We start from the raw sequence: 26,799 nt of genomic DNA, 5'->3' as shown, positions 1-26,799 counted from the left end.
ATCCAATTCTGTAAATTTTCCCTAAAACTATACTCATATATCTATTTACTAATTTTTTTCTAGAATTTTTGGTCAAGCCAATTAGTAAAGTTTATTAGTTAAAGTCTCCCCTATTTCAGGGTTTGACTGCTCTGACCACTGTGTATTACGAATCAGATATCTCCCTGTACAGAGTTTCAATGACTATTCCGTTTGTTTATAATAAAACTAGACTCAATAAGGAATCTGTACATATAAATCATGACTTCTAATTATCTTTGAACAATTTATGGTGAATTTCCAAAGTCAGAACAGGGGATCCAGAAATCGCTCTGGCCCTGTTTCACAAAAATTTAAACATCTCATAAAATAAAACTCATATACCTGTTTTGTTCCATCCATATGAAAATAGACTCATAATTATTCAATTCCATATTTCATTCAACATCTAATTGTATCTCTACTATTTTTAATGATTTTTCAAACTCACGTCACTGCTGCTGTCTGAATCTATTTTATGGTAAATTTTACCTATTTCATGTTTTCCATGGATTAGCTAGTAATTTAGCATACATAACACCAAATATGATCATGATTAGCCATTCCAATGGCTAATCATTTCCAAGCATTTCCATACCACTCAATAACAATATCATAAGACCATATATACAAAATGATTATAATGCTATACATGCCATACTCAAAATATGCAAGCCATTATGCCAAGATGGTATACGGATATAGTGTGAGCATTCCTCCGACCGTTCCCGATTTCCGAGCTGGCTTGTCAACACTCGTATGCGAAAATGGCTACTTTTACCATTTTGTCCACAACTTGGTATTTTCCCCATTTTAGCCCGAATTTTAGTTTTCCTTGCTAATCGAGCTTGAAAGCTTGAAAAACCCTAGCCATGGTTTCTCCTTGCTATATTCGGCCATGGGGTTGAAGATGAGCAAAATTGGCTTTTAATTTTGTATTTTAATTCATTTTACCCCTAAATGACCAAAATGCCCTTACTACAAAACTTTCCAAAAATTCCATCCATGTCCAATTTTTGTCCATAGACTTAGAAATTGGTAAAATTGCTATTTAAGACCTCCTAATTAATATTTCAAAACAATTTCATACTAGAAACTTCTAGAATGCAAGTTTTACAAATTATTCGATTTAGTCCCTAATTTCAATTTAAGCACTTTATGCATAAAATTTCTTCACGAAATTTTCACACAATCATGCAATCATATCATAGACCTCAAAATAATCATAAAATAATTATTGCTATCTCAGATTTTGTGGTCACGAAACCACTATTCCGACTAGGCCCAAAATCAGGATATTACAACTCTCCCCCCCTTTAGGGATTTTTGTCCCCGAAAATCTTACCAGAAAAGTGGTCTTCACTTTTAATCTCATATTCGGTGACGAAGAACTTTCACTTAGGCTGTACCTCCAATACATCTCTTTAATTTCTCATATGATCTGAAAGCTTATAGTCTCAACTCTCAACTGTTCTTAAATTTTCAACCCTTCTCAGTTTCCTATGATATCATGACATAAAACCCAGATCTCAACTTGATTTAATGGAGACCGGAATTCCAAGAAATCCAACAATCAAAAAGACCTGAAATTCCATGAATCTGATGAGTAGGAATTCATTCAATACATATATGATTTATAGATCTCGCCAAACATTTAACAATAGGATACATCACATTTTCCTCTTTCCGCCATGGAAATATTTCTGATATGGCCTCAAGAATAATCCTTCTCATTTCCATCCCAATATCAACACTGACAAGGATAATTTTGATAGATCCCAATGTTCGGCTTTAACCCCTTTAACAACTCTGATTTTATGTAACATCGAATGCTCTAAACTATCACATTACCTCACTGTCTTGAAACACATCACAATTCATACAACAGTACATTACTGAAAGTCAGGAAGTCTTTACTCAATGTAGACTAGTCTAGTTCAGACGCTTCAGTTACCAATATTCTCATCTATCCAAACTTTGTCAACATCAAAATAGAAGCAAAGCACCATGAACTCACCTTGGATTTTCTTCCCCAAGTGACTGAACATTCAAGAGCTCTTTTCCTCTCCTTTCTCTTCTATTTTCGGCTACCATGAACAAGGATGGACAAAATTTTCCCTTCCATCATTTTGTTATTTTTAGTCTTTATTTTATGACATAAAATGACACATATCAATTAGTACCATAACTTCATGTCTTAAATTATTATTATCTAATGCACATGTTGCTTCCCACCAACATCATGGCCGGCCACTACACATAAAATGGGGAGTTTGACATGCAAATCCTCCCATTTTACACTACAAATTATTTGCCCACTACAATTTGGCCTATAGCATTTTCAGAAATTTTCACATAGGTCCTATTTCATAATTTTACTCTCAAATGACAAAATCAAAGCATGAAATTTTCACACATGCACTTTCACATATAATAAACACAGAGTATAACATTTAATTATTTCTGTGACTCGGTTTTGTGATCCCGAAACCACTTTTCGACTAGGGCCAAATTAGGGCTGTCACAAGCTATATAAAATGTAACACCCCTAGTCTGAATCTGATCGCCGGTTTTAGGCTAAGAGGTTTTACCGAGCTAAACACCAATTGACATAAACAGAAATCAAGCTGAATACATATTGATTTATAAGTTATAAATGCCATTTTCATATGTCCAAAATATTTACAATACAAAACATAACTATCACCGGGTACAATTCCAACATATAGCCTGCGGGTCTTTAAGCCCGGATAACATTCCAGCATATAGCCTGCGGGTTTTTAAGCCCGGATACAATTCCAACACGAAGCCTGCGGGTTTTTAAGCCCGGATAACATTCCTCAATATCATGCATATTTAATCATATATTAACACATCTCATTTAATATGTCACATTAGTAGTCATTTGGTACATGCGAATATAAGCTCCATATGAACACCATCAATTACATTTCGGTTTAAAATTTATACAAAAATATCTCATATACATTTCATTAATCAAGCTTAACCCGTATTGACCATTCAACCATAGTTCATATACTTAGATTATTTATCACACAACTTAGTTCAAGTAGACTCAAAAGTTCATAATTCATCTAATATACACATATCAAGGCATCATAAATTTTATACTAAAGGTGATCACTCAAAACTTACCTCGGATATTTTGAACAGTTGCAGATAGGCTACTCGATTGCTTTCTCCTTTCCCCTATCTGATTTAGTTCCTCTTTGCTCTTGAGCTTAATTTAAACAAATGAATTTGTTTAATTACTTACTCAACTTTAATTCTTTAATAGTCACATTTGACAATCATATATAACTTCAATGCATATTATGTTTTATAAAATATGCCATGACTCGATTTCATGCTTATTAAATCAATATCTAATTCGCATACACAAACAAAGATTCACATAACTTATCATGCTTTCATATACATGAATTTAACTATATATAATATATATATATATACATATATGTATATCCGAATGTCTCTATGTCACAAGGTACATACATAAGGCATATATATACCTATGTGTGACTCTCACAATTTAATCGATTACTCATTTTATGCACAACCACATATACACATATATATATTGCATGCCTTAATATCATATATACCCCATTCGACCCTAACTACTCAAACTTAGCCTTCATATTCATTTTCCATTTCATGACCAAATGTAGTAAATTGCACATAGGTTTTACCTATGCCAAACAATGACCGAATTACTCAATCACATTTATAGCCGATTCTATCTTGCTCATATTAAGGTCAAAATTCACTTAAAATAATTTCTAATCTTTTGCACTCTCATATCCAATATTATAATCAATGCCGAATGCTTAAACTTAACTAAACTAAAAATTTACCCTACATCACCTTAATAAACCACTACCTATTCTTCAACACATCGTATGCAAAGTAATTAACACCTATACATCTTACCGAATTTGCTAACCCACATAGTCCTTGACCAAATGTTATCAATTCAAGCCACAAATATTATTCATTAAGACACCTTCAATGACCACATTCGGCACCTCCCTAAAAACACATACTAACCTCAACTTTCAAGTTAAAAACAATTAACAACGCATCATATCCTACATTACTATCCATTTTAATGACATTAAAATATCTACTAAGAGTTTCAAGCTTCTTGGCCGAATTTCAAACCTCCTAATAGCCTAAATTTAAACTATGGAATAGGTAAAATTCAAACTAATCATCTCAATTATGCATAAATTTTCAAGAATGGCATAGTACATACCTCATTCTAGCCATCATCTAAGTCGAAAATTAAAAAAGAATTCTTCTTCTTCCTTACTTCAAGTTACGGCAATGGAGGAGCAAAGATGAACCAACTTTGGTTTCTCCTTCCACTAACCCAATATTTTATTACTCTTTATTCTTTAATTCATTTTGTAAATAAAAATGTTAATATAAAAATACATATAATATATATATATTAATCAATATCATGGCCGGCCACTATCCAAAAATGGGTAATTTGACATGCAAGTCCACCTTTTTGACATCATGCATTAATAGATCACTTTAAAATTTTCCTATCACATTTCACAAATGTCTCATATAAGTCCTATTTAAAAATTTCACATACAAATGACAAAATCAAAGCATGAGACTTTCACAAATGCATTTACACATATAATAAGCATAGAATATAACGGTTAATTATTTTTATAACTCGGTTTTGTGGTCCCAAAACCACTTTTCGACTAGGGTCAAATTAGGGCTGTCACAAGATTCGGTCAAAGAGTTTCGACCCTTGAGGAAATCGGCTTCTTGGCTTTCAAACTTAGTATGGTGAATAAAATTTATTTGGTATAAATTAAAGAAGAAGAGTAGAAGAAGAAATCAGCAGGAAGAAAAGAAGAAAACAAAAGGGTTTTTGGGTTTTTGGATCTTGAAAAGAAAAGGGTTTTCGGCTTTTAGAGATAGGGGTTTCTGGCAACAAGGTGAAGAAGAATTTCGGCAGTAGCCTGGCAACCCTGTATTTGGCCCCTATTTATAGCCTTTATAGCTGAATTTTCCATACCCAATTCCCAATTCGGCTCCATCACTTCTCCCTTCTCATCTCCTCGTTTTTCTCCCTAATAAACCATTGATCTTTTCCTTAATTTCCTTGGAGTCTATCTTCACGCCACTTCCATCCTTTTAGAAGGCCAAAATTAAACTTTTAAAAATACTAAGCTAGGATTCGAACCTTGGATCTCCTTGGTAGCTTCTAACGTCACCTCCCTACTCCCTAAGTGGCGTCACTTAGCCACTCCTCCACAAGGCTTTTTGATGCTATTTTTCCCTATTTTTTTTAAAAGCCCACCTACTTGCCAACCCTGATTCTTTTAATAATTAAACCATAGTTTTATTTAATGCTCGGTTCGAACTCAAACCTTATTTAAGACCTACTATAATTATCACATGGCTAGGAACATAAAACACAATTTTTATCAAAACCAAAAACAACGAAAGTTCAGGATTACGGGATTTTTGAGGCGTTACAGTTATGAACTAGATAGACCACCTACCAACAAGGATAAAGGCAAAACATAACTCGTTTAAAATTCTTAGCTTTTCGGTGAGTGTTCAAGTATCGCTATATGTGGGCTAACTATCATGTTTTTTAGTACGAGTGTTCAGGGTTTGTTATTGTTTGCGAACTATTATGTTTTCAAAGAAACTTTGGGTTTTTAAACCAAGTTCCAAGAGTAAGATTTTCTAATAAAATTTGTTTTCAAGTTCTGAGACTCTAATTTCAAGTTATGCTTTTAAAGTTATGTTTTATGTGTGTTCCTATGTCAGCTAATGTTTTAAGATATGTTTTTAAAGTACAAAGTTTTTATGAGCTTTTTGTGCGATATTTATATGAACAAGTGCTTTTACACGAGCTCCTTATGCGAGATCTTATATGTTTGATATAATTACATGCCATAAGATTGTGGAGGGATAAGGGAATGTCGAGGTATGCTCCATTCACAGGGACATGTTGGCACACAGGAGAGTGTTTAGCTTATTGCTACACTTATGGGACATGTTAAAGACTTTCTGAGTCACAAGTGAGGTGTTATAAGGAGATTCGCTTATCCAATAAAAGATAAGTGCAAGTGATTTTGAACAAGTTTTTATGAAACTGTTAGTAACAGTACAAGTATAAGAATAAGAATAAGAATAAGAGCAAGCACAAGCATATGTTTATTTTTTTAAGTTTTCCTTTCAGGAACAAGCCAAGTTTTTAAGTATGATTTTTAACAAAGGACATGCAAATCTATTTTCAAACTTATATGTTTTTCTGAAAAGTAGGTAACTGTGAATTGGGTCTTGCAACCTTAGGGTGAGCCCTGCTTCCAAATTAGTTTTTGGAACTAAGCTTATGTTTTAAACTTTGTATATTCTTAAAGGATGCATTGATATTTCCTGTATATTCACTGAGTTCTCAATGAACTCATCCACTCTTCTCTTACTTCACAGGAAAGTAGGGCGCGGATGGCAGTGGCGAGGTAGATGACTTGGCGAGGCTAATCGCTAAACAAATATTTGTGAACCCGAGAAAAAGGCAATGAGGTTATTTGTATGGGTTTAGTTTCATTATAGTTTGGTATTGTTATTGAAAAAAACTCCTTAACTTTAGTTTTATTTATTCTACGAAACCTTGGGGAATAAACTCTTGTTGCTAATTTCTTGTTCTCGATATAAATAAAGTTTGATGTTTCCTTATTTCTCCTTGAATGCGTGCCATGTTGTATTCTTTTAAATTTTGTCAAAGTATGTCTTAATCTCACAAGCTAGGCAGTTATATTGCGAAATACTTTTTCATGCGACCCTTTTATGTTTGCAACCCCTAATATGCATGCGAACCCTCAATAGTAATAACCTTACTCTTTAGCAAGGCTTATAAAAGTGTTAAAACACTTACATAAATGACTCCTTTTGTTGCAAAGCTTTTTTTTATGCAAACCCAGATATGTATGTTTACGTGCAAACTTAGGAAGTATGCGAACCTCAAATACTTTATGAACTCGTGTTGTTGTATGAACTCATGCTTTACATTGTTATGCGAACTCATATGTTACTTAGATATGCAAACCTATGCTGCATGATGAATGAGAGCCTTAATAATAAATTCTAAGGACTCGTGTACTTATGTCTAAATGTACCTACCCTAAAACACTCTATTTATATCTTCATGCGAACCTTTAAGTTTTACTATTTAGGTGACATGCAAACTCTTTCCTCTATTTGTTTGATAAGCTTGCATGTTATAGATTCTATGGATTATTTTATTCTACTTTTGTGTTATAACTTCGCACAATATATGTTGTATATACGTGGTGTGTTGGAGGTTAGGCTAGGAGTTAATGGAAGTCACTCCAGTGACTTATGTAGCTTGCCAAATTTGAGTTGAACTAATTCAGCCAGGTATGGGGTGTTACATTCACATCATAGGATAATCACATATTTATACACCAATTACCATCCAAAACAATTTATTTTCATCTAACTAAATGGCTGATTCTAGATTTAACCAGTCAATCCTGCCATTTCTTTTCCCTTTAACAATCATCAAATGGTTATTCCAGAATAGCTGGCTATCAGTGTAACACCCCACACCCATGCCCTATGTTGGGATGGAATACGAGGCATTACTAAACTTAAACACATGCATCCAAACGTTTTCGAGTCACCAAGACTTAATCAAATTTAAAACTTTTACAAACTTTGTTTAAACTCCTCAATAGGGGCCTATGGGGCCTCAAATGTCTATTAAAAGCCACTCAAAACCAACTCAGATCCTTAAACCGACTTAATAGAAATGATTCTTAAAACAAGGCACATGCCCGTGTGGAAGGGCAACACGCCTATGTGGTCATTATAACATGGCTGTGCTGATGGCCCGTGTGACACACACGGCCTAAGTATCTAGGGACACGCCCGTGTCCCCTGCTCGTGTGAATTAAAATCTAAATTTGAACCTACAGGAGTTTTCACATGACCTGACACACTCCCATGCCTATGGCCTGTGTCCCTCACAGGCCATGACAGGCTCGTGTCCTAGCCCATGTCTAAAAACCTTGAGATTCTGTTTTTGACGTCAGCATCATATAAGGGGCACACGGCCAAGACACACGGCCATGTCTCTGCTCGTGTGTTTACTACCCTGCATTATGACTTGCAAATTTTATGTTCAGGGGACACACGGCTGAACCACACGCCCATGGGGCTGACCGTGTGTCACACACGGCCTAGACACATGCCCGTGTGTCTACCCGTGTGGACAATATAGGGCTATCAACCAAGCCCTTTTCCACCCTGAAACACAACATAACAACAACCAACATATCAAAGTTTAACTTAATATGATTTTAACAACCAAACAACCATAGTCAAGACATATACGCTACATATATTCAACCATGCCAACAATTTCTCATTCATGAAAGAGTAGCTTGCATTCACATAATAACTTTCAATTTTAGCCATTTTTCCATGGCCTTACACAAAATGAATCAAATGCTAAAGTAAGGCAACACATTTGGCCAATTAACAATGACTCAAAACTTAAAAGTCAGGGTCCTATACATGCCATAATCAAAATAAAAGATCTAACCATACCAAGTTCTTTGGATGACAGTGTGATCGATGCCTCCGATGTTTGATGATCCTTGAGCTAATTAGGCGGCACTATAAGAAAGTGGAAATGAGAGGGAGTAAGCATAAAGCTTTGTAAGATGTATGCAAATAAATATGACAACAATTTTACCATTCATCATCATGCTTATAATAGAAAAGTAGGCATAATCACATCTTACTCATCACTATCTAATACAATTCACATAGCATATATTGAGCTCACATCTCATACATTTCAAATAGGTACCTGTACCACTCACAACATGGTTAAACTTTTCTCGTTAAACTTAGACTGAAACTCTCACTGTTGAACCGTTCGGAAAGCTATCGGATAGTCATTAAGCCTGAAACATAGGGTATAATGCTAATGCCATGTCCCAGACATGGTCTTACATTGGATCATCCATCAAGTCGATGCCATGTCCCAGACATGGTCTTATACTAACTATCGAAATCGAGGCCGACGCCATGTCCCATACATGGTCTTACACTAGCTCTCACATATCCATGCCGATGCCATGTCCCAGACATGGTCTTACATTGACACCTCTATACGTTCCGATGCCATGTCCTAGACATGGTCTTACACTGACACCTCTCGTAGCTGATGCATCTCCTAGACATGTCTTACACTGGCTTACATCATGAGGCCGATGCATGTCTCAGAGATGTCTTACACTAGCTGTCGTCTCAATGCCGATGCCATTTCCCAGACATGGTCTTACACTGGCTCTCATAATGTAGCCGATGCATGTCCCAGAATGTCTTACACTAGCAGAAAAATAACCCGAATGTCATGGCATGAGTATCCGATTTATTTCCTAAGGTTCAAATGGGGTTCTACTATCTAAATATTCATCATACATAATCATTTCCACAACCAAGAAATTTATGTTAATCAATTCAAACACATATAATAACAATGTAGTTGTATTACTTACATACAACTTACCTCAGTATACAAAAGGTAGATGACTAGTTCGGCTTAGTCCACTTGTTTTGCTTTTCCTCAGTCTAGCCCCGAATTTTGTAATTCTTGATCTAAAATGATAGAAATTCATTCATCTCATCAGCATATTACTCTAGACACTCGAAAATCCATAATTGGGCAAAATGACTGTTTTGCCCCTAGACTTTCACAAAATGACCATTTTACCTCGAGGTCTGAAAATCGATTTTATCACATTTTCTCACTAACCAAGCCTAGATGATTACTTTTTATACAATTCTCATTATTTTACACATTTATCACCTATCTTACAACTTATGCAAAATGGTCCTTAGTTAAGGTTTCCAGTAAAACTACTCCACAAAAATTGTTTATTTCCCCACCATGATTCATTTTCTTCCATAAAATTTCAGAAAACAACATGAAAACACTCATGGTAGAACCCTAGACTTTCAACCATTTTGCAAAATAGTCCTCTCATTTGAAAGCTCATGTTACAAGGGTTCTAAAAGTACAAAAATCATCAAGATCACTTACATGTAGAGAGACTAAGTGGCTAAAATTTCAAGGCTTCAAAACCCTTATTTTTGTTAAGAATTTTGGTGAAGAAGAAGAGGTGAAATGGATGGTAACATATTATGTTTATTTTATTTCTTTTTAGTCAAACAAATCACCAAATTTTTACCTAACATTGACTAGCCTAATTCTTTGTCCCTATGGCCTGCCTTGCTTCATTTTAAGGGTCTATTTTCACTTCAAGGACCCCCAAATTATGATAGATTGCAATTTAACACTCTTAGCTATCAAAATAGGACTTTTACACTTTATGCGATTTAGTCCTATTTCATAATTAAGTATGAAATCGCTAAAATTAATTCACCATAATTTTCATACTCTCATATAATCATGCCACAACACATAAAATAATATTAAAAATAATTTCTCCAACCTAGGATTAGCAGTCCCGAAACCACTGTTCCGACTAAGCCCAAAATTAGGCTGTTGCAATCAGTATTATTCTCTTGGTACATACTACTTAGTGATCTTACTTTTGCAGATTATCATTCTGAGTTTGCTAAATTAGATCATAGGTCAAATAATATCCTGATTCGAGTTAATAAAAACCCCTTTTGATGAAGTACTTAGTAGAATTTTCAAGGTAACAATAGATCCAATTCCATAAAGACCTAGAACAAGATACGATACTATTTAGATATGGAGAATCCCAAATAAGTCAGATTTAATCTTACATAGCATTGACAAACTAATACCAATAGATATTTATTAACAGCCCGATTTTGGGTCTAGTCGGAACAGTAGTTTTGAGACCACAAATTCGACATAGAAAAATTCATTTTTATTATATTTTTATGGTAAAAAATTTTATGGAATGATTTTTGTGAAAATTTTGTTTAGAAATTTTGACGTTTGGGCACTTAATTAGTCAAAAAGGACTAAATTGTAAAAAGTACAAAATGTGAATTCTGTAGGTTAAAGGTGTCTAATTGTTATGAAATTTTAAATTGGAGGTCCTTAAATGGTAATTAGACCATTGGTTAAGTTTTTGGACAAAAATGGACATGGTTAGGTATGTTTCTAAAGTTTTTCATTAAGGGCATTTTAGTAATTTGGCATCTAAATGAATTAAAAAGCCAAATTAAAAGCCAATTTTTTGCCCATCTTCTTCCCATGGACTAATTTTACAAGGGGAAACCATGGCTAGGGTTTTCTAAGCTTTCAAGCTCGATTGTAAGTCCGTTCTAGCCCCGTTTTTAATGATTTTTACATTTTTAAAATCCTTGTAACATGATCTACCTATTTTTAGCATTATTTCGAACTAGGGTTCATGTTTAAAATTTTACCCATGATGGATAATTGTGTATTTTGGTGTTTAATGGTATAAAATGCATATTAGGTGTTAGCTAAACGACTTTTGCTAAGTGATTTTCGACAAAAATGCTTAAAAGGACCTATTTGTAAAAAGTTGTAAAATGGGTACTAAAATGTGAATTAAAGAAAAATGTGGGCTGATATAAGCATGAAGAAGGTTTGGCTAGGCTTGGGTATTGAAGAAATTGAGTACATTTCATTTTACGAGCCTAGGGACTAAATTGTAAAAATGTGAAACTTTAAGGGTAAAAATTTAAAATTTTCCATAATTTGATTTTGGGCTGATTTGGATAGTATAATAATTAAATAAGGAAAATGTGATATTTTAGATAAAGAGAAACGAGGTTCAGAACTAGAACGGGAGAAAAATGAGTATTTAACGGTTAGGTCCTTTTCGCCATTTTTATGTCGAGGTAAGTTCGTATGTTTAATAAGCATTAAATTATGTATGTATAAATGTTTAATTGATATAATTGAGGTAAATTATATATTATTGAAATGAAATGTGAACGCTATTGGGAGCGATACTGCGGAAATAACCAATAGAGATTCGATACAACGAAAGTCCCGGTTGAACCTTAGGAATAGATAGGATACAAATGTCATAACATTAGGGTTACTGAGATTACGTGTAAGACCATATCTGGGATATGACATCATGATGAGACTTCGTGTAAGACCATATTTGAGATATGGCATCAATATGAGATTTTGTGTAAGACTATAGCTGGGCTATTGGCATCGACACGAGATTACATGTAAGACCATATCTGGGATATGGCATTGGTATGGTACTATGTGTATGAGATTCCTGAGTATCCTTTAGTATTCCAAGTAGTTCAATGGGAAACTCAACGAGTATGACAAAGAAAAGAAAGAGCAAGTAAGTGTTACGAAAAAGTATAGGTATGTACATAAAGTTTATAAGCATTGACTCCATGATATTGTGAGTTCATGATTTCTATGAAAATTTTATTGTGAAAGCTTTGGAATTATTGATTTATACTTGCAATGTACGAAATATGCGGTAACTTCGGTTGACGATCGTGTAATTGGCTTTCGGGCCAAATTGAATTATGATACATCATGTTTGATTTACACAAAATGTGATATATTGAATACGTGGAAAAAGTAAAGATTGACATAAATTCCTATTAAAATGATTATGGTAAGATATGAGTTTTAAAAAATTGAAAGATGCTAATATATGTATATATGCTTGAAAGGTGAATACTAATGAGTAATGTGCATGTTTACTACGAGGTTTGAAAGATTGGCTATTTATGGTAATCTGTTATAATGGAAAGTTTATGGTTATTAGGCTAATGTTAAGACATGTTAAATTATGCTTGCAAATTGATAGAGAAAACAATGTGACTGAATAAATTTATAACTGATAGCTTTATAAAAATTTATACTATCTTGTGTGTATATTACTGGACTTGGTAAATGATTGGTAACTGTTGCTTATTATTTTCATGCAGACTTACTAAGCTATATAGCTTGCCCCCTTCTTTTCCCATGTTTTATAGTGCTGACAAGCTAGCTCGAGTTGGAGATTTCCGGAGATCCTATCACACTATCAAGCTATCATTTTGGGTAGTGATGAATTCAAGTATTTTGAGTTATGGCATGTATAGAAACTTGGTCTTTTTGTTATGTGTCATAATTAATTTGCCAAATGTGTTGGCTAAAATGCTTGTTGATTCATTTTATAAGTAGCCATGAGATGTGGCTCATATTGGCCATTTGGGTTGTAAGTCTATTTATATGATTATTCATGTGAAATTCCAAAGTCTTGTGTGATGTGGTATGTGGAAACTTGTATGAATGGATAAATTGTGTAATGGCTATGTATGATGGAAATGTGCAGGTGAATGAGGGATTGTGGTATGAATTATACATGTACTTGATGATTAAATTGTGACCTATTGGTTTGATGGCATTTATAATACTAATGTGTGAAAAAAAGGTAGAATGATATATTGATTATGAATGTGATGATGCCATCTTGGATGTGGAAATTTGCATAATGAGAATTGATAAGTTGTGTAATGAGTTATGCGGATGGTATGATTGAGGTCAAGATTGTATGAACATATATATGTGTGTGTGGTTGGATTGATACTATGTGATGATGTTTAGTGTTGGTGCATGTAGGGTGGCAAAATGGCTTGGAAATAGCCTTATTTTGTCCACACTGGTAGACACACGGGCGTGTGTGATACACGGTTAGCCTCATAGGCATGTAATCTGGTCGTGTGTGCCCTGCAGCTAACTTTTTAAAATTAAATTCGCCACACGGCCTAGCACACAGGCGTGTGACTTGGCTGTGTGACTTTCATTTTTTCATGACATCATAAACAGAGAGTTACATGGGTTAGGAGAACGGGCATGTGTGACCACATAGCCTACCCACACGGGTGTGTCCTAAATCACACGGGCGTGTGACCCCAGTTTTATAGCAAAAATTTTCTAAGTTTGTAAAATTTTGAAAGTTCTTGGTTTAGTCCCAGACCACCTTTAATGTATCTTTTGGGCCTCATAGGCTTGTATTAGAGACATTATGGTCAATTATGAATGGTTTTAAATTGGACGCATATTTTATGTTTTGAAAATGTATGATTGATGTGAGATAAGTCCGGTAATGCCTCATACTCTATTCCAGCGTTGAACACGTGGTAATGGGTGTTACAATTTATCTCCTACATTTACAAATATTCTCGTAATTGAAATTGACAAATTACCATAGCGAATACCCTGTATGCACCTATAGATTCATACTTCTTTTCAGAATACTTCCTCTTAAGATTCCTTCAATATATCACAAAACTAATCATACCAAAATAAGTCCAAACATATCATACCTTATCATAAAATTTTCTATTAAAGAATCCCAAAGCACACCCATAACTTACCACAATTTCGATGCATAAATCATCGTATAGATTTAGTAGAGTCTGCCATAGGGGCCAAATAGAAATTGCCACAGAGGCAGCATACAAAATGCGCCACAAAGGTTTACCCATCATCACCCTGGAACATGCAGAAAATCTCAGTTGATAAATACGACTCATTCGCTTTTTCCAGAATGTGGTATGGCCATGGACTTTCTTCAATTTTGTCAAACAGAAATTTGTGTTTACTATCCTGATGGACTTTATCATATACCACCGCAATGTCAAAACCCACTTCACAATATCTCCCAACACTCCGATACACCCATTGCTCCACCTTTTTCAACCATACATCATATATCTAATGTAAGTACACATCCAAATAGGCTATACTCATCTTCTTTACCAAACCATTCTTCAATATATATTACACACACATCAACCGATTGTATAACACAATATACATCCTAGGCACACACACATAGATACTTCATAGAATTACATGCACCTATACATACAATTTATAATATACTTGATTCACAAGGACACTATACCAAAATCTCATCTATATATTTTTAATAGTCATTTAGGCACTCATGCATCGTTATTGAAACATTGATCACAAGAGATCTATCGAGAAAGACTTGTACGTGTTTATACTAGGGGTTCACTTGATACTCATCTAAATTGTAGCTCAAATCTCCAGACTTGAACATCCATCACGACCCAACAACCACAACTGCTTAAAGAACATAGATTTTCCATTAAAACCTATTTACATACATTTATGCTAGTATCTCAAACATAGATAATCCCTATACAAGGTATTGTATTCATAACTTACTGTTTATATAACTTTTAACAGTCGACACTTTCAAAAACATACATACAGAGCCATAATACTTACTACGAAATGGAAGCACTATTGATCGAATTCTTCTAGCCTAAAGAAGAAAAGATACCATTATATTTAGAAAGAAAATGTAACACCCCGAACCCGAAACCGACACCGGAGTCGAACACGAGGTGTTAACTGACTTTAACCCCTTATAAAATTTATTTTCCAGACACTGCCCAATCTGTGTACTAGTCGTTTTAAAAATCATATCTTGAGTTTCGTAACTCGAAAATCAGTTTCGTAATTTTCCCCAGAAACTAGACTCATGTGCCCATCTATGTATTTTTTTCTAGAATTTTTGGTCGGGCCAATTAGTACAGTTTATTAGTCAAAGTCTCCCATGTTGCAGGGGTCGACTACACTGACCTTTTCCCATTACGACTTGGATATCTCCCTGCACGGGGCTTCAATACTGATGCCATTTGTTTCTATGAAAACTAGACTCAGAGAGGAATCTATACATATATGGTACGACCCCTAATTATCTCTGGTTAATTTATAATGAATTTCCAAAGTCGGAGCAGGGAATCCAGAAACCGTTCTGGCCCTGTCCCACAAAAATCTGATTATCTCTTAATATACTGCCCATATGATCTTTTCGTTACTTCCTCATGAAAACAGACTCATCGAGCTTCGATTACATAATTTATTCATCAATTAATTCCACTCCTACTATTTTTAGTGATTTTTCAATCTCATGACACTGCTGCTGCCAGCATTCGTGCCTACCCTTGATCCAACTCAATCGAACATTCGTGCCATTTTCGCATGGCTTAAAGTTTACATGCCAAAGTTCAAACACAACGTAATAGCTTATACATGCCAAAATGTTCTTCTAAGCCAACTAAGAAGAAAGTACCAAAACTTGCTATCCGGTGTGATGACTTCGATGACGGCCCGATCACGCAAAAAGAGATGTGTCCAAGAAACCTAGAATAGGTGACAAGGAAACACCGAGTGAGTTTATAACTCAGTAAGTCATAAGCTATGCACTACCATCCATCAATAACATTATCACAAGAGAAAACAAAATGGAATGAGGCTAATTACTCCATCCATTCCGAACCATACCATAGTTCCTCCAACCTATCGATTCAATTTCATATCAATTCATGCATTCACATTCCATATACTCATCAATAGGACATTGAAGCATTTTCATAAATCAATTTATTTTCGTTACAATCAAACGACTAAACGGCCTTTCACCCATCCTACGATAAATTTTATGTACGTGACTTCAAGTATAGTTGTCACATAGGTTCAAACTTACCGAGCTCAACACCAAGTATAAGCATAGCACCTATTAGCCATGTACTCAAGACACTTACCCGATCCGCTGTCCGCGATCGACTCAATAGTGTCGCACACATAGTGTCCATAATGATTCACGAATGTATATTGAGTCCGCACACTCAGTGCTATATAATCAACTCGCACACTTAGTGCTACGTAATCAAATCGCACACTTAGTGCTACATAGTCAAACTCGCACACTTAGTGCCGCATGGTCAATTCGCACACTTAGTGCAACATAGTCAAATCGCACACTTAGTGCTGTACAATTTAATCCCGCGCACTTAGCGCCAATCTCATGGTCATAAATGGTTATACCCGCACGTTTAGTGCCGAGATCAACAACTCAGTACATCTTACCTCTTTTCTTTTCATTCATCAATTTCATCATCACATACGTACATGCATATATATATATATATGTATATTTATTCATTCCATTCAGCATCAATACATAAACATTATGACCATTTGAAATAATACCAACTACATGCTTAATGACTTACCTTGTGTTGGGTAAGACGGTTCCAACTCGACTACTCAGTGATCTTTTCTTTGCCTTTATCGGATCTAGTTCCCTTTTGCTCTTGAGCTTAAGTTCAACAAAATTTAAAATAGTCATTAATCGACTATTCAAGTATTACTTTCAGAATAATATATATATTGATTTGACCTTCACACACATAGATTATAGTAAGATTTATAATAGTCAATAAATAACTCATTGGCAAATTTTCATTAATGTTTACAACAAAATCACATATTCACTACGAGCTGTTTTCCTGAGCAGTAGTCGCTAAATTGTTTATAACTGGAGCTACAAAACTCCAAATCACTAGCCGTTAATTTTCCCTGAATATAGACTCGTATATCTTCCATCCATAAAATTTTCAGAATTTTTGGCTTGGCCAATCAATACCAGATTTTTCTTAAAGTTTCCCCTGTTTCACTGTTTGACTATTCTGACCACTCTTCACTACGAATCAAATTTCTCATTTTACAGAATTCAAAATGTGTTGTATTTGATCTCATTTGAAACTAGACTCATTAAGGAGTCTAAGCATATAAATTTTATCTTATAATCATTTTTGTACAATTTATAATGATTTCCTAAAAACAGAACAGGGAATCTAGTAGTCATTTTGACTCATCCCCACAATACTTCAAATATCTCAAGATCGGTAACTCTTTTGTTTTTATAGTTTCTTTTGTAAGAAAATAGACTCTTCAAGCTTTAATGGCATAATTCACTCAGCTTCTAATTCAGCTCCTACAAATTATGGCGATTTTCCAAAATCACCTTACTGCTGCTGTCCCCAAACAGATTATTACCAAATCAAATACTAACATTAGCATTTCACCTTAATAGCTAGCTTACCAAGCCTTAATTTAACATATTAATCTTTAACATATCTTTCACTTTTCATCAACAACTATCAAAAAGCTCAAGCACTCATCAATGGCAAAACACAAAATCATCATCAATCCACAAAATTGAACCATGGGTTTTTAGAACTCAAGTCAACTACTAAAACATGCATGCATCTCAAGAACAACATCAAACATACCTTAGTCTAGCAAACCACCATAGCCGATTTTCTCAAGCTCTTCCCCTTCCTTTCTTTCCTCTATTCGGCCAAAGGTGTTCAAGAATGAACACATTTTTTTTTTGTTTTCTTTCCTCAACTCACGGCAACAAGGGGGGGTATGGATGAGACCATTTTTTTTCATCACCCTTCCTTTTCATTGTTTAATTATCATGCTCTTTATTTTATTTTCTTAGCATACATCACTAGCATAACATGTTGGTGACATGTTTCCACCCATAGCATGGCCAGCCACTATGCTTTAATTTGGCTAATTTGACATGCAAGGACAAACACTTTCCCACATATATTAATGGGCCACTTGAACACTTGCCTAGCATATTTCTAAATTGTCTCACATAAGTCCCTACTAATAAATTCCACATACACTGACCAAATTAAAGTATGGAACTATCACACAAGCATTTACGCACATCATAAACACAGAATATAATCTTTAATTATTTATAAGACTCGGTTTTGTGGTCCCGAAACCACTTCCCGACTAGGGTCAATTTTGGGCTGTCACAACTCTCCCCCACTTAAGAAATTTTCGTCCCCGAAAATCTTACCGGTAAATAGGTTTGGATATCGTTCTTTCATCGAGCTCTCGGTTTCCCAAGTAGCTTCCTCGATCCCGTGTTTGAGCCATAACACCTTTACTAGCGGAACTCTTTTGTTTCGTAACTCCTTCACTTCACGAGCTAGGATACGCATCGGTTCTTCTTCATAACTCATATCGGCTTGAATTTCAACCTCTGATGGGCTAATTATGTGCGATGGATCAGATCTATAGCGTCGAAGCATCAAAACATGAAAGACGTCATGGATCTTTTCAAGCTCAGGGGGCAAAATCAATCTATACGCAACTGGCCCCACTCGTTCGGAGATTTCGTACGGCCCAATGAATCTCGGGCTCAACTTGCCCTTACGGCCAAACCTAAGTACCTTTTTCCAAGGCGAAACTTTAAGAAACACTTTATCTCCCACCTGATATTCAATGTCTTTTCGTTTCAAATCCGCATACGATTTCTGACGATCTGTGGCTGCTTTCAGACTTTCACGGATTACCTTTACTTTCTGTTCGGCATCTTTAATCAAATCAACTCCGAAAATTTTACTTTCACCGAGCTCGGTCCAAAACAATGGTGTACTGCATTTACGACCGTACAAAGCCTCGTAAGGTGCCATCTTAATACTTGATTGAAAACTATTGTTGTAAGCGAATTCAATCAAAGGTACATACCGTTCCCATGAACCACTAAACTCAAGGATGCAGCATCTCAGCATATCCTCGAGTATCTGAATTATCCGCTCGGATTGACCATCGGTTTGGGGATGAAAAGCGGTGCTAAAATGCAGCTTGGTACCCAAAGCTTCTTGCAATTTCTTCCAAAATCGCGAGGTGAATCTCGGATCTCTATCCGACACGATAGAAATAGGTACTCCATGTAATCTCACAATCTGAGAAACATACAATTCGGCTAGTTTATCCAATGAAAAATCCGTACGCACGGGGATAAAGTGAGCCGACTTAGTCAGCCTATCAACAACAACCCAAATCGCATCCTTCTTACTTGCGGACAATGGCAGTCCGGACACAAAGTCCATTGTGACTCGGTCCCATTTCCACTCGGGTATCATGATCGGCTGAAGTAACCCTGAAGGCACTTGATGTTCCGCTTTCACTTGTTGACATATTAAACATCTCGAAACAAAGTCGGAGATGTCTCGTTTCATACCATGCCACCAAAACCGACGTTTCAAGTCGTTGTACATTTTCGTGCTCCCCGGGTGAATTGACATTCGGCTACAATGGGCTTCGTTCAGAATCATCGGAATGAGTTCCGAATTCCTTGGAACACACAAACGACTTCTAAACCTCAAACAACCATCATCATCAATCTGAAACTCCGATTCCTTGTTCGGAACACACTCAGCTCGTTTTGCAACCAATTCATCATCGACTTCCTGAGCTTCAAGAATTTGATGAGTCAATAATGGTTTGGCTTTTAATTCAGCTACTAACACATTGTCAGGTAGAACAGACAAGTGTACATTCATCGCTCGCAAAGCAAACAGTGATTTCCGGCTTAAGGCGTCCGCAACCACATTAGCCTTTCCCGGGTGGTAATCAATGACAAGCTCGTAATCTTTCAACAACTCAAGCCAACGTCTTTGTCGCAGATTCAAGTCTCGTTGAGTCATCAAATATTTGAGACTTTTGTGATCCGAAAACACATGGCACTTCTCACCAAACAAATAATGTCGCCATATTTTCAATGCAAACACAATGGCGGCTAGTTCGAGATCATGGGTCGGATAATTTCTCTCGTGTGGCTTCAATTGTCTTGACGCATAGGCCACAACTCGACCTTCTTGCATCAATACGCAACCCAACCCAAGTAGGGATGCGTCACTATAAATGACAAACTCTTTACCCGATTCGGGTTGCACCAAAATTGGAGCTTCAGTCAAATGAGTTTTCAGTTGATCGAAGCTTTTCTGACATTTCTCCGTCCATTCTGACAACTCGACCTTCTTGCATCAATACGCAACCCAACCCAAGTAGGGATGCGTCACTATAAATGACAAACTCTTTACCCGATTCGGGTTGCACCAAAATTGGAGCTTCAGTCAAATGAGTTTTCAGTTGATCGAAGCTTTTCTGACATTTCTCCGTCCATTCGAACTTAACATCCTTTTGAAGTAGCTTCGTCATTGGTGTGGCTATCATCGAGAAACCTTTGACAAATCGTCGGTAATAACCGGCGAGCCCTAGAAAGCTCCGGACTTCGGTAACATTTCTCGGAGGCTTCCAGTTAAGTATGGCTGAAATTTTGCTCGGGTCAACTCGAATACCCGATGCGGATACCACATGACCCAAGAAGCTAACCTCTCTTAACCAGAACTCACACTTACTGAACTTAGCATATAACTGCTTATCCCGCAAAATTTGCAACACTTGCCTCAGATGCTCAGCATGTTCGGTCTCATCTCTTGAATAGACCAAGATGTCATCAATAAACACAACTACGAACCGATCCAAATACGGCCTGAAGATCCGATTCATCAAATCCATAAACACCGCAGGGGCATTAGTGAGCCCGAACGGCATCACTAAGAACTCGTAGTGACCGTACCTCATTCTGAAAGCAGTTTTGGGTACGTCCGAATCTCGAATCCACAACTGATAATAACTCGATCTCAAATCTATCTTTGAAAACACTGATGCTCCCTTTAATTGATCGAACAGATCATCAATACGCGGTAACGGATACTTATTCTTTATCGTCACTTTATTCAGTTGACGATAGTCAATGCACAACCTCATGGTTCCGTCTTTCTTTTTCACGAACAATACTGGTGCACCCCAAGGTGAGAAACTCGGTCGAGCGAAACCTCTATCCGTCAATTCTTGCAACTGAGCTTTCAACTCTTTTAACTCGGTTAGTGCCATACGATACGGAGCGATCGAAATTGGCATAGTTCCAGGTACAAGCTCAATACCAAACTCTACCTCCCGAACAGGTGGCAAACCCGGTAACTCTTCAGGAAAAACATCCGGGTATTCACAAACCACCGGCACCGATTCGGGTTTCTTTTCTAACTCCTTGTCATCAAGTACATACGCGAGGTATGCTTCGCACCCTTTCCTTACATATTTCTGGGCCAACATTGCTGATATTACAGCTGGCAACCCCCTTAAGTCCGCAGACTCAACTCGGATTATTTCGTTATTTGCGCACCTCAAATCGATAGTCTTGCTTTTGCAATTCACAACCGCATCATGCACGGTTAACCAATCCAAACCAAGAATAACATCAAACTCGTCGAACGGCAAAAGCATCAAATCGGCCGGAAAACAGGATTCTCGGATTATTAGAGGGCATCTCTTACACACTTTATCAACAAGTACGCATTGACCCAAAGGGTTTGATACTCGAATTACGAGCTCAGTAGACTCAACAGGTAGAGTCTTACTGGTTGCTAAGGTTTCGCATACATATGAATGAGTAGAACCAGGGTCAATCAATGCAATCACATTAGTATCGAAGAGAGTGAAGGTACTAGTGATGACGTCGGGGGAGGATGCCTCCTCTCGTGCGCGAATGGCATATGCTCTAGCAGGAGTACGGTTCTCGGCTCGATCGGCCGTATCAGAGGCCCCCCTCTGACTACCACCCCTGCCTCCTAAAATTCTCGGTGGTCTACCTCTAGATGTCACTCCACTAGGTCTTGCACCTTGAATCTTATTCTTCTCATCCAGCTCCGTGCAATCTCTAATGAAGTGGTCCTTCGAACCGCATCCGTAACAGGCCCTGCTAGTAGACTTGCCCCAACATTCACCTAGGTGTCGTCTTCCACATTGGGGACATTCAGGTTTCTCGTGACGATTGTTGCCCACACTAGCTACCGAAGTAGCTCGGGAGCCCATCGATGGTCTTGCCCTGATGGAAATTCCCGCAGTCGCCCTCGACTTATTAATGTCCTCCCTGAACTTCTTTACGGCTGAGAACGGAGCTTTACCCGTCGATCTTTTACGATAATCTCTAGCTTCAAATTCAGCCTTCCTCTTCTCCTTTCCAAGTTCTTCCGCCTTGCAGGCTCGTTCGACTAGTGTTACGAATTCTTTTATTTCCAAAATACCCATTAGTAGCTTTAAATCTTCATTCAATCCTTCCTCGAATCTTTTGCACATAGCAACCTCATCAGCTACACACTCCCGGGCATACCTACTGAGTCTTACGAATTCATGTTCGTATTCAGATACAGTCATACGGCCTTGCTTGAGTTCCAAGAACTCCTTACGCTTCTGATCAATGAACCGTTGGCTAATAAATTTCTTTCGGAATTCCGTTTGAAAGAAGTCCCAAGTTACTCGCTCGTTCGGGACTATGGAAATCAAGGTCCTCCACCAATAGTAGGCTGAGTCTCGCAACAAAGATACAGCACATTTTAGACATTCGTCAGGTGTGCATGACAATTCATCGAACACCCGAATGGTGTTATCAAGCCAGAACTCGGCCCTTTCGGCATCATCAGTTACTATGGCCTTGAACTCCTCGGCCCCACGCTTCCTAATCAAGTCTACAGGTGGCTTACTCAGCCTCACAGGATCAGCGACTGATGGCATTACAGGCTCTTGGGGTGGATTATTCAAATTTGGGAATTGTTGGACAGCCGGGTTGGTTCGGGCATATTGCGCGACCCACTCATTCATCATGGTAAAGAAGGCTTGTTTAGCCCCCTCACCTTGATTATTCGCAGAGGACTGAGGTTCAACAGGCGGCGTCCCTTGTGCAGGAGCAGCCGCTACGCTCTCAACGTCATCCGCTAGGGTTCTTTCTACACCGGGATCCATTTACTAATCAAAACAAAAACATTTCAACCGTCAGAAGTCATCACCCTTTTAAACATTAACATTAAGGCATGTATAGCTAGACTCATACGTGCTATGGTAGTCCTAGAACCGACTAAACCATAGCTTTGATACCAATCAAATGTAACACCCCGAACCCGAAACCGACACCGGAGTCGAACACGAGGTGTTAACTGACTTTAACCCCTTATAAAATTTATTTTCCAGACACTGCCCAATCTGTGTACTAGTCGTTTTAAAAATCATATCTTGAGTTTCGTAACTTGAAAATCAGTTTTGTAATTTTTCCCAGAAACTAGACTCATGTGCCCATCTATGTATTTTTTTCTAGAATTTTTGGTCGGGCCAATTAGTACAGTTTATTAGTCAAATTCTCCCATGTTGCAGGGGTCGACTACACTGACCTTTGCCCATTACGACTTGGATATCTCCCTGCACGGGGCTTCAATACTGATGCCGTTTGTTTCTATGAAAACTAGACTCAGAGAGAATCTATACATATATGGTACGACCCCTAATTATCTCTGGTTAATTTATAATGAATTTCCAAAGTCGGAGAAGGGAATCCAGAAACCGTTCTGGCCCTGTCCCACAAAAATCTGATTATCTCTTAATATACTGCCCATATGATCTTTTTGTTACTTCCTCATGAAAACAGACTCATCGAGCTTCGATTACATAATTTATTCATCAATTAATTCCACTCATACTATTTTTAGTGATTTTTCAATCTCATGACACTGCTGCTGCCAGCATTCGTGCCTACCCTTGATCCAACTCAATCGAACATTCGTGCCATTTTCGCATGGCTTAAAGTTTACATGCCAAAGTTCAAACACAACGTAATAGCTTATACATGCCAAAATGTTCTTCTAAGCCAACTAAGAAGAAAGTACCAAAACTTGCTATCCGGTGTGATGACTTCGATGACGGCCCGATCACGCAAAAAGAGATGTGTCCAAGAAACCTAGAATAGGTGACAAGGAAACACCGAGTGAGTTTATAACTCAGTAAGTCATAAGCTATGCACTACCATCCATCAATAACATTATCACAAGAGAAAACAAAATGGAATGAGGCTAATTACTCCATCCATTCCGAACCATACCATAGTTCCTCCAACCTATCGATTCAATTTCATATCAATTCATGCATTCACATTCCATATACTCATCAATAGGACATTGAAGCATTTTCATAAATCAATTTATTTTCGTTACAATCAAACGACTAAACGGCCTTTCACCCATCCTACGATAAATTTTATGTACGTGACTTCAAGTATAGTTGTCACATAGGTTCAAACTTACCGAGCTCAACACCAAGTATAAGCATAGCACCTATTAGCCATGTACTCAAGACACTTACCCGATCCGCTGTCCGCGATCGACTCAATAGTGTCGCACACATAGTGTCCATAATGATTCACGAATGTATATTGAGTCCGCACACTCAGTGCTATATAATCAACTCGCACACTTAGTGCTACGTAATCAAATCGCACACTTAGTGCTACATAGTCAAACTCGCACACTTAGTGCCGCATGGTCAATTCGCACACTTAGTGCATCATATTCATTTCGCACACTTAGTGCAACATAGTCAAATCGCACACTTAGTGCTGTACAATTTAATCCCGCGCACTTAGCGCCAATCTCATGGTCATAAATGGTTATACCCGCACGTTTAGTGCCGAGATCAACAACTCAGTACATCTTACCTCTTTTCTTTTCATTCATCAATTTCATCATCACATACGTACATGCATATATATATATATGTATATTTATTCATTCCATTCAGCATCAATACATAAACATTATGACCATTTGAAATAATACCAACTACATGCTTAATGACTTACCTTGTGTTGGGTAAGACGGTTCCAACTCGACTACTCAGTGATCTTTTCTTTGCCTTTATCGGATCTAGTTCCCTTTTGCTCTTGAGCTTAAGTTCAACAAAATTTAAAATAGTCATTAATCGACTATTCAAGTATTACTTTCAGAATAATATATATATTGATTTGACCTTCACACACATAGATTATAGTAAGCTTTATAATAGTCAATAAATAACTCATTGGCAAATTTTCATTAATGTTTACAACAAAATCACATATTCACTACGAGCTGTTTTCCTGAGCAGTAGTCGCTAAATTGTTTATAACTAGAGCTACAAAACTCCAAATCACTAGCCGTTAATTTTGCCTGAATATAGACTCGTATATCTTCCATCCATAAAATTTTCAGAATTTTTGGCTTGGCCAATCAATACCAGATTTTTCTTAAAGTTTCCCCTGTTTCACTGTTTGACTATTCTGACCACTCTTCACTACGAATCAAATTTCTCATTTTACAGAATTCAAAATGTGTTGTATTTGATCTCATTTGAAAGTAGACTCATTAAGGAGTCTAAGCATATAAATTTTATCTTATAATCATTTTTGTACAATTTATAATGATTTCCTAAAAACAGAACAGGGAATCTAGTAGTCATTTTGACTCAGCCCCACAATACTTCAAATATCTCAAGATCGGTAACTCTTTTGTTTTTATAGTTTCTTTTGTAAGAAAATAGACTCTTCAAGCTTTAATGGCATAATTCACTCAGCTTCTAATTCAACTCCTACAAATTATGGCGATTTTCCAAAATCACCTTACTGCTGCTGTCCCCAAACAGATTATTACCAAATCAAATACTAACATTAGCATTTCACCTTAATAGCTAGCTTACCAAGCCTTAATTTAACATATTAATCTTTAACATATCTTTCACTTTTCATCAACAACTATCAAAAAGCTCAAGCACTCATCAATGGCAAAACACAAAATCATCATCAATCCACAAAATTGAACCATGGGTTTTTAGAACTCAAGTCAACTACTAAAACATGCATGCATCTCAAGAACAACATCAAACATACCTTAGTCTAGCAAACCACCATAGCTGATTTTCTCAAGCTCTTCCCCTTCCTTTCTTTCCTCTATTCGGCCAAAGGTGTTCAAGAATGAACACATTTTTTTTTGTTTTCTTTCCTCAACTCACGGCAACAAGGGGGGGTATGGATGAGACCATTTTTTTTCATCACCCTTCCTTTTCATTGTTTAATTATCATGCTCTTTATTTTATTTTTCTTAGCATACATCACTAGCATAACATGTTGGTGACATGTTTCCACCCATAGCATGGCCAGCCACTATGCTTTAATTTGGCTAATTTGA

This window comes from Gossypium hirsutum, chromosome A02 (genome assembly GCF_007990345.1).
Source record: "Gossypium hirsutum isolate 1008001.06 chromosome A02, Gossypium_hirsutum_v2.1, whole genome shotgun sequence".
NCBI classification, from domain to species: domain Eukaryota; kingdom Viridiplantae; phylum Streptophyta; class Magnoliopsida; order Malvales; family Malvaceae; genus Gossypium; species Gossypium hirsutum.
Note: the sequence above shows the minus strand (reverse complement) of the source record.